The sequence below is a fragment of the Sinocyclocheilus rhinocerous genome, unplaced genomic scaffold (assembly GCF_001515625.1).
Source record: "Sinocyclocheilus rhinocerous isolate Xijiao unplaced genomic scaffold, SAMN03320098_v1.1 scaffold524, whole genome shotgun sequence".
Taxonomy (NCBI): Eukaryota; Metazoa; Chordata; class Actinopteri; order Cypriniformes; family Cyprinidae; genus Sinocyclocheilus; species Sinocyclocheilus rhinocerous.
The window spans coordinates 56,867-66,866 of record NW_015628336.1 but is presented as its reverse complement, the minus strand read 5'-3'; the positions used below and the strand labels follow the sequence as shown (position 1 = coordinate 66,866).

General features: G+C 36.9%; 1 protein-coding gene across 1 annotated transcript in view; it reads right to left on the bottom strand.

The window, feature by feature from the left end:
* Nucleotides 1–10,000, bottom strand: part of LOC107737441 (disheveled-associated activator of morphogenesis 2-like) — a 72,385-nt gene that overhangs the window by 48,069 nt on the left and 14,316 nt on the right. The gene's annotated exons all lie outside the window — the stretch shown is intronic.

Below are 10,000 nucleotides of genomic sequence, written 5' to 3'. Positions count from 1 at the left end.
ACCAAAGGGCTGAAATGCTGTATGTTTAACCACAATTGTCCCTGTGGGCATGACACATGTCCCTATAATAACGGTACTTAAAGTAAATGTGTCTGATAAATGATTGTTCAGTAGACTAAAGCAACATATTTGTTGTCCAATCAGTCCACCAGACCTTTTAGTTGGTAACCGCAAAAACTGAATCTGTGGGCTGATACAATATCTGGTTATTTAAAACAATATCTGATTGTTTGGTGGTTCGGAAATAATAAAAGAAATTGAAATAATAATATTGTTATCTATAATGCTTTCTACATTTATTTAGACAACTGTTTTTTTATATAAAATATAAGACCAGTTTAAATACAAACAATAAAATGCAAGTGTGGATTTATTAATCTACAAAAATGTACTACAGTTAAGAATGATGACACTCTATATATTTAATTGATTCAAGATTTGAATTTTGTTTTTCACGTTTCATATCACAGTTCTGCTGTCATTTCCATTCAAGCTATTTTCTTCACTACACAAGTTTGTAACTGCTCAATGCCATTTTTACCCATTCAGACTAACAGCAAATTATGCTCTCTGATCAATCAGCCAATGTTTGATAGGACAGAACATTTTAACCACAGGTTTATGATGGGAAATAGTGATATTTAAACTGACCTTGTCTACAAAAATAATAGAAAAGATCCACATATGTTTTCTAGAAATAAATAGTTAGAAATTAATTTTTTTTATTCAGAATATTACTCTTTATACAAGATCAAAATGAACCATGGATTAGGCAATCTGTAATAACATTCCTTAGATGTTTGAATAATAAATACTTCTAATGTTTCTCAAGAGAGAATTAAGCTATTAGCTTGATTTATTTTAAAATAATGTGATCCATCCTATTACAGTGCTATCTAGGATTCTAGGTTCTACATTCATTTGTTCAGAACATTGTATCAATTATCTAATGACAGGAAATAGAAGCAACTTAGCATTGCATTCCTCCCTCAGGGGATGGCACAGTGATCTGACGGCTTGGCACATGTGGAAACTATGTCAGTATTAACCAGGCCAACTGAAATTGTTTATTCCCAAACAACTGAAGTGACTAGATCACTGTTTACAGAACAGACTGACAAACTGTAAAGAAATGTAGTCAGGGTGCTTTGGAGCCTGAGGTCTGGATTGGTCTTTGTTTTTAACAATATTCTGACTTCCTTGTGCATTACATTCTGATTGTGTTTTCAGTTAAATATTTTAGTTTTAATCACCACAGATCATATCATTCAGTTCAGTTTCTTGTGTGTCATTAACATAGGGGTGAATCTGAGCCCATTTTATCTTGGTAAATGTTTATCAGGTAATTTAATTGCTATGGTAAACATGAAGTGATTTTTTCCTGCTGCCTTCCTACAGTAAGTGTGGGTTGTGTTCTGTGATGGTTGGCTGCAAAAGTAATAAAGTAATGAAACAGCATTCTTTTTTTAAAATTCAATTTTCCTACCACTAAGCTGTTTGTTTGGATCTTGCAGGGGTTTTACCTTTTACATTTCACACAAAACATGCTTTCCTGTACAACAGAGTGACATGATATGTTTTAGATGGCAATTATCATAAATATTGGAACTTCGGCACAGAGCTTTGTGTTTTACACACCACAACACATTCAAGCCAGACAAAACAACAACCTAGGATGTATAACTTGCAATCAGATCCAATCCACTTGCAACTTTCCTCTCAGTGGTAAGTGTTCAAACAATGCAGAACAATGCTGGAACATAACAGCTTGGCTTGGACCTCAATCCTGTGATGTGTTTTTCCAAGCTAAACTTTTTGTTTCAACCAGAATACTCAGTTTAATGAGGTTTCACATTCTTATCATCTGCAGTCTCAAATCATGTCAGAACGTTTACACTGACCAGCAGGGCCGGATTTACCTCTTTTCGTGACATAGGCAAAACAAATTTTTGGGCCCCCCTTCCCTATTAATATGTTAGGCCTAATATTACCATCCAAGCAAACAAAAATATTTCTTAATCAGTGGAAACCGTTACAGTGTTTTCTATCGCAATAAGCGCTTGCGTTCAGTCAATAAAAATCGAATGTAGGTCTTAATTGGTTTGAGAACTGAGAAAGACCATTCCATTAATAGGCGCGGCGACGTGGCCACATAATAACCACTTCGGGAGTGCATTATTTCTCTAATAATTTTAACGGCCTGGAGTCACAACCACACATCAAAACATTGTTCAGATGATTTGTTTCAAGACATTTGACATGTTTCCATTCTGAAATCTCGTGTGTTGAACTAATTTTTTACGCACCTCATCCCAAACCTTCCTTTGCAAATTCCAAAACGTCATTTTAGAGCTAATAACGGAGGCTTGAGCCATTGATATGCAGGCTAATGCAGTTATTAATGCAGTCTAACGCAGTTATTAGAGAGAGAGAGTGAAAGAGAGAGCGGGAGAGAGAGAGATTAAGCGCGTGTGAATACCAGCATCTGTGCATCTCTCAGCAGCGTTCAGCAGCAGCGTCTAAATAGCGAATCTTTAAGTTAAACTGCTTCAAGAACCTCGCAACTGAGAAATGTCATGTAGCTTTTCAGCTGTGAAACTATTTTATTGATAAATTCGCGGGGCAGCGCTGACAAGAAGTTTCTGTTCACATCTCCGCGTGTGTGCGACAGTGCATGTGTGAGCGTCTGTGAGAGAGAACGGGAGAAAGAAAGCATGATTTCCATAGCCTACATAAAAAAGCTGGAAGACATGGAAATAGTTTGTCATTTTTTACCCTATTGTTTGTTATATTTATTTGCTCAATGTCTTCTTGGGTTTTGGTTCTTTTACTGTTGTAGATAGCCCATAGTATAACAAAAATATTATATATCTCTTTACTGTGTTTGGGCCCTCCTGGACGAGCAAACATAGGCACGTGCCTAGAATGCCTATGCGTAAATCCGGCCCTGCTGACCAGCTCAAGAAGGTTATTACAATGCTCTAATTTCCATCTCCGGAACAAATAAAAAGTGATAAAGAGAACGGGCATACTTGGCTTAAGGTTAGAAAAGTAGTGAACTGCTCCTACTGTGTTTCAATATTTGTACTATCAAAGAAGCAATAGAAGAGGTAACAATAATAAACATGATTTTGGCCAGCAAATTCCCAGTATGGGTCAAACACAGTTTAGAGATGAAACCCAAACCCAAAAGTCTAGAATCATTTGTTTAGCTTTGTTCAGAAACTTTAGTTTTATTTTTCAGCACACAACCAGCATCAGTGGAATTCATTTCTATGATTTTTATGTATTTGATGTGATGTGAACTATTTTCTTTTTGAGGGGTTTGAAATCAATTGCCTCTTGATATTATTCATGAGAAGACATGGTCTTTACTCTTTGACGTGTTTGTGTGCAAGTATTTATTATGTGAAAGTTTAAACTTACAGAGAGACTGATGATCCTTTGAGACTTGGTCTGACACCCTTACTGTGAGTGTGTAAATAGATTAAATCAATTTTTGTGAATGACCATCACGTAAAACAAATAACAATGTGTAAATTGTAAAATGTAAAAAACCTATGTGCATATATTATTACAAATGCAAATAAATCAGCTTGTTTTGTGCACAATTACAGACAAAATTATCTGTATGTATTTGAGGTTTTGTGCACATACAAAACTGTATAATATTTTGGTGCATTTTATTGCATGCAGTTATGCATTGCATCATACATTTGTGGGAACCTGATACTACAAAATTGACTGGAGCAGACAGAGATTCTGCACTGACACTGTTATTTAAAATTATAAACATTATATAACTTTTAATGTTCATATTGGCTAGCTAATGAAATTACATATCAATGAGTTAACAAAACAGAATATCAACAAATGTGGGTGTTAGCGATGATGGAAATGTTGACTCTGGTTCTATGGCTATATCTGGATATTATTATTTCGTATGAGTGGCCTTTCCATGACTCCAAACTACACATTAATACAAGGTACAGTTCTCCATTTGAGAAGTGTGTTGCAGATTCTGGAGAGCAAATTTTGCTTTCATGTCTTCTCAAATGTTGAACCAAGGTGGGGTTTGGCTGCCTTTACTCGAGAAGCCCATTTTCTGAGTGTAAATCTCACTATGGCCAGGGTGACCTCTGAGTTTGTGCATTTGCTGAAATGTTTCTCCATGTCTCCGATTTCTGTGGTTTTGTTTGAAAACGGTTCCATCCCTCAGAATGCACTCATGAGAGTTTATGGAGATTTGGAGCATTTTTGGCTGAACTTATAGACTTCCTTGAGGGTCTAGCAGGCAAAATGCGAATGTGATGACACAGTAATCCAAACAGGAAAGAGATACATGTTTGTGAAGGGCGTGCACTCTGCAACCTTACATACAAACAACTGGTGTGCTGTTTGCAAATCATCGTTGTCGAAAGTGCTTACTCTGTGCTAAACTGACATGCAAAAGACATCAAGTAATACAATGACCAGTTTTTTAAAAATCTGATCTTGGGTATCCATTATACTGCCAATTTGAATGTAATCCTGATTCAATGTTTGGTTGAAATCGCCAGCAAATAAGTAAGACGTGCTTCATGATGAATAAAATAAATAGAGTAAAATAAATACAATTTTATTTTTTTAATAGATTGCATAATCACAATGTATCAATTAGGCAGAATAGATTATGTGAGTTTGAGCAAAATAGAACCACAACCACAACCAAAGGGGGTTGTTAAACTTTTAAACTTTTATTGCATTGCCAAAAATGAAGACATTGCAAGAAGATGAAGAGATGAAACATTTGCTAATGTTTTCCTTGTGCAGCATTGGCTGTTCTAGCTGTCCCATATGTTTAGTGCATTACTAAATATGTATCCTTCATTAATAAGACAATCAAAGAATGCACTGTGACAAGCTGAGAAATCCATCCCATCCATCCATTTTCCAAACTACTTGTCGGCCCACGAGGATGCTAGAACCTATCCCATTGTCTTGGGCCATCAAACACCATGAAAACACCATGGAAAGATGGCCAGACACACACACATTCACACTCACATCTATGGACAATTTAGTGTCTATGTACCTATGTTGCATGTCTTTAATTGTGGGGGAAACCAGAGCAAGCTGAGAAATATTGATTATGCTTACATTTCATTATAAAAAAGTAGGTAACATTTTATAGTTATACGATACGATACGATACACTTTATTGTCAGACTGAGTCTGAAATTTGTCTTACGTTACAGCAGGTTCACTCAAGGTTACAATACTTTATCAAGGTATACAGTAATATAGTGTACAGTAATAAAGTACTTATAAATCTAAACTATAGGTAATTCATATTTTATAAATTGTAGTCTCTACATTGTTAATACATTAATAGGCTATGTAGAAATAGTAAGTCCTTACTTACATATGTAAAGAGCTCATAATTGGCTCACTTGTAACACACCTAACTCTGACCTGACTAGAAACTTACATTTCTTACATTTCTATTGGTTTAATATTTAATTTAAAATTTAAGCAGGTTGTGTGTTAATGAAGTCTTAATTTTGTATTTGACACACTGCTCTAAAACATTTCTTCAAGAGCTCTGACACAATTCGAACAGTTTGCACAAGAGGCACAACATACAGCAGTATATGTTATGTGACTTGAGGACTGAACTATACTTGTGGGCCAAACAAGAATCTGTGCCTTCAATAACAGTTTGCCTCTCCAGAATCCCCCCAGCTAAATCACATTAGCAAACAGATTTCTGCCTGTCCCAAAGCCAGTGCAGTAATTGGTCTCATTTTTTAGGTCTAGACAAACATCTTTCCAAAATCCAACATCGCACTGGGTTGTCCTTTCATTCACCATGCCAAAATATACAGAGATTATATTTCCAATGAAACAAATAAATAAATAAATACATGAATACATAAATAAACGTGTTGTATTTTTATATAAAGTAAATAAAGTATGTATAAGATCTGTATGTACAGATCTTATACAGATCTGCTTCTCTCGAGTTCACTTCCAGTCAAGGATGTTTATAGTCAACATGTAACTAAAGTCTAAATTAATGTTCTTATGGTAATTCATTATAAATTATTTTGAACAAATGATTCTGCGAGTTCAAGGCTTCTTTAAAGATATGAATGCATGACAGTGCTTTTTTGTATCGTGTATCAGCTTGTGTTGACCATTTTGAGCTTTGTCTAGATTTTTGAATTTTTTTTAAATCAAGGTGAAATCTGAAAGTAGTGCTTATAAAAAAGGGATTTGTTAAAAAAAAAAAAAAAAAAAAACTGTAAAAAAATGTGTATAAACTGTTGTGACTATACTTTTATCTGCCTATTTTACAGTATTTGGTTAAGAATTGGTTAGTGGTAGGGGTGGGGTTAACTAATAATATACATTATAATAGTGTAATGCAACTAAACTTATTGTGGCTGATCAATCTGAAAATCATAATAACTTCATGATGATAAAATTCCAATGGCCATAGCATCAGTTTATTGATGCCTATACCATCACTCCTCATATATGTTTTTTTTTTTTTTATTGGATTCATCGTGTTTCAGTGACCCACACTGAATGAAATTATTATTCTCCTCAGGGTGGAACACAATGTCTTTTCTGAAGTTTTTATCGAGGAAGTGTTTGTACTGACAAGCGAGGAAATGCATGGTAAGTGTGTGTAAATGAATGTCTTTTTGAAATGTCACTCTGTGGTTGCTGAGGAGCCGCTAGAGTTTTAGGGATCCTATGTTGAGCATGAGGCTATGGAAAGTCACCGGACAGTCTCTACTTCTCTCTCAGAGGCACAGAAAAATGATATTCCCCCATGGGTTAGGATGGTCACTTGACGAGAGTGACTTCAATCTAATCCTGGACTGGCCTCTGCTGAACTTCACATTCAGAACATTCAGTTTAAGAATATTATCACTAAAACACATTGTGTCTAAGATTTGAACAGTAGATGGATTCATAACTATTGATCTGAAAGATGCATGTTCCATTTTCAGATAATCTAGAAAGACAGGAAATTCCTCAGGTTTGCTTTTGGCAAAACATACCAGTTCAAGGTTCTTTATATCAGCCTAACCATGGTGCCTCATATGTTCACACAATGTTCGGACGCCTCTCTGGCCTCATTATAGCTCCACGGTGTGTGGGTGTTAAACTATCTTAAAGGGGTCATATGATGCGATTTCAAGTTTTCCTTTCTCTTTGGAGTGTTACAAGCTGTTCGTGAATAGATAAGATCCCCAAAGTTGCAAAGACTAAATTCTCAAACCCAAAGAGATATTCTTTATAAAAGTTAAGATTCGCCCACGCCCTCCTAAACGCCTCGTTTAAACACGCCCCCACATGTCTACGTCACTGTGCGGGAAGATTTGCATAACGCCGCCCAAATGTTCACGCAAAGAAAGAAGGCGTAACTTTGATTCTCGCTGTAGTATTGTTACCGCCGCTGCCATGTTGTGGAGACGCTGTGTTTCGTTGTGAAAGCGAAATTACTTTGTTTGGCCTTTCAAAAGAGGACACAACTAGAAATCAGTGGTTAAGTTGTATTTACAACACTGTTCCAGAACAGTTCAAACCAAATATTCAGATGTGTGCAGCGCATTTTACGGAAGACAAGGACTGTTTCCTGGGAGAGTAGCCTACAATGCCGGTGTTCTGACAAATAATGCTGACTTACAGCCTTTACGTACGTTTTCATACTTAAAGGATTTGCCACTGACTATTCAAACGTGAGTTTTGAGCAGTGTAGAGCAGTGCTAGTTGTTTGTCGTTTCTCCGATCACAAATGCAGACATGGTTTTATCTTTACGCGGTATAAGTCATTATAATCAGTAATTATGTCCCCACTGGATGCTACAAATGACTCGTTTGTAATGGGTTTTATTGTTTTTGTCTCATCGCACCGGGACACGGCATCACAGTATGGTAAGGGGTGTAACATTTCCGTCACACGCTTGAGGTATTCGGCCAATCACAATGCACTAGATAGCTGGCCCATCAGAGCACACTTGCTTTTCAGACTGATGAGCTTTGTAAAAATCGACATGTTTCAGAAAGGTGGGGCATATAGGAGAAACAATAATGTATAGTATGTGGAAAATAATGTGTTTTTGAACCTTAAACCGCATAAACACATTTAATTACACCAAATACACAAAATAATGTTCTTTTTTAGCAACGTCATATGACCCCTTTAATGCTTGCCTGATTCTAGTGCAGGAGGAGTTAATAAACATAGAGACTTGGTTCTCGATTATCTACAGAGGCTTGAGTCTAAACCTTCAGGTCACAGACAATATTTCATGGGGTGGATCAGAACTCATGCATGACAAAGGCACTCTGATTCAGAAATGACTCTACTTGGGGTAGACTCTCTCACTGAAAGCAGTCGGCTTACTGTCTGTTGCACTAAAGAATCTAAAGGGCGCTTTAGCCATCTGCAAAAATTGCATAAGTGAATATACAGGACTCTTGACAAATAGCAGAACTGGACACCTTGGGAGTGAGAACGAGTGATTTCAAAAGGCTACACAGATATTTACTTCATAGTTTTTTCTTACAGGGAGCCTCAGAAAAAAAATATCTTCAACTTCTCTCTCCACTCTTGAATCATTCAGGTCTCTCTTTTGAGTGCTTTCTTAAACACACAGCCTTGCTTGTTCTGTTTACATTGCTGTGCAATTTAAGCAGGCCATGTAGTGGGCTTCTATGACCATTTGGTCTCACAACTTGTCTTCCAAGACGTCTGTTGCTTGGTTCTTGTTCCCATTTCCTGGATTTGGTTTGAGCATTTTTTCCCCTCTCTTTTTAACTTTCTGCTCTGAGAGGAAATATTTTTTGAGTGCAGGAGCACTGAGAGAACATTAACTGCTGACAACTTTGTTCCAGGATCTGTTTTAGTACCTACATATCTTTAGCTGCACACTGATTTACCTATAATTCCCACCTCCCAAACCCAAAAAGGCTAAGTCTCCAGTGCTCCAGGAGCAAGCATGCACGTATCATGGATCCAAACTTTCTACAAGGCTTTGTAGTTATAATGGAAACAAAAACAACATTTCCAGACCGGAACTGAAGTGGCTGTTGTTTACTTTGCAGGTCCTTTCAAAACAATACCACTTCCATAAAAACCTAACCTGGAAATGTCTAAAACCCATTTGTTTAAATCCGTATTCCACTGAGGCTTCTGAAAGCAGCTAATGTCTTCTCTCTCTCTGTAATCAGGGAGAAAGGGAGTAATAGCCTGAAAGTGGCTGACCACAGACATAGGATCCAAAGGATGGTGTCCGGAGGAGGATGGGAGGGGCTGTGTGTGTGATAAGTGTGGTAGATGTTTTGGCCAGAGGTTTCAAAGAAGTTCTAGTTTTCCAACATCCATTTCAAAGGCTTTGTCTCTCAATGAAATGTTTACAATTCTGAATCTGTGAAAAAATACAGCTCTTCCTTGCAAAGAATGCAAAAACATTCTATAGCCAGTCACTAACAAAAGAAAAAGTAGCAAGAGAAATTTAAAGGGGTCATATGATGTTGCTAAAAAGAACATTATTTTGTGTATTTGGTGTAATGAAATTTGTTTATGTGGTTTAAGGTTAAAAAAACACATTATTTTCCACATACTGTACATTATTGTTTCTCCTCTATGCCCCGCCTTTCTGAAACGCGTCGATTTTTACAAAGCTCATCGGTCTGAAAAGCGAGGTGTGCTCTGATTGGCCAGCTATCCAGTGCATTGTGATTGGCCGAATACCTCAAGCGTGTGACGGAAATGTTACGCCCCTTACCATATTGTGATGCCGTGTCCCGGCCGGAGTGACGAGACAAAAACATTAAAACCCATTATAAACGAGGCATTTGTTGCATCCGGTGAGGACATAATTACGGATTATAATAACTTATCGCCGCGTAAACATAAAACCATGTCTGCATTTGTGATCGGAGAAATGACAAACAACAAGCGCTACTCTACACTGCCCAAAAAACTCACGTTTGAATC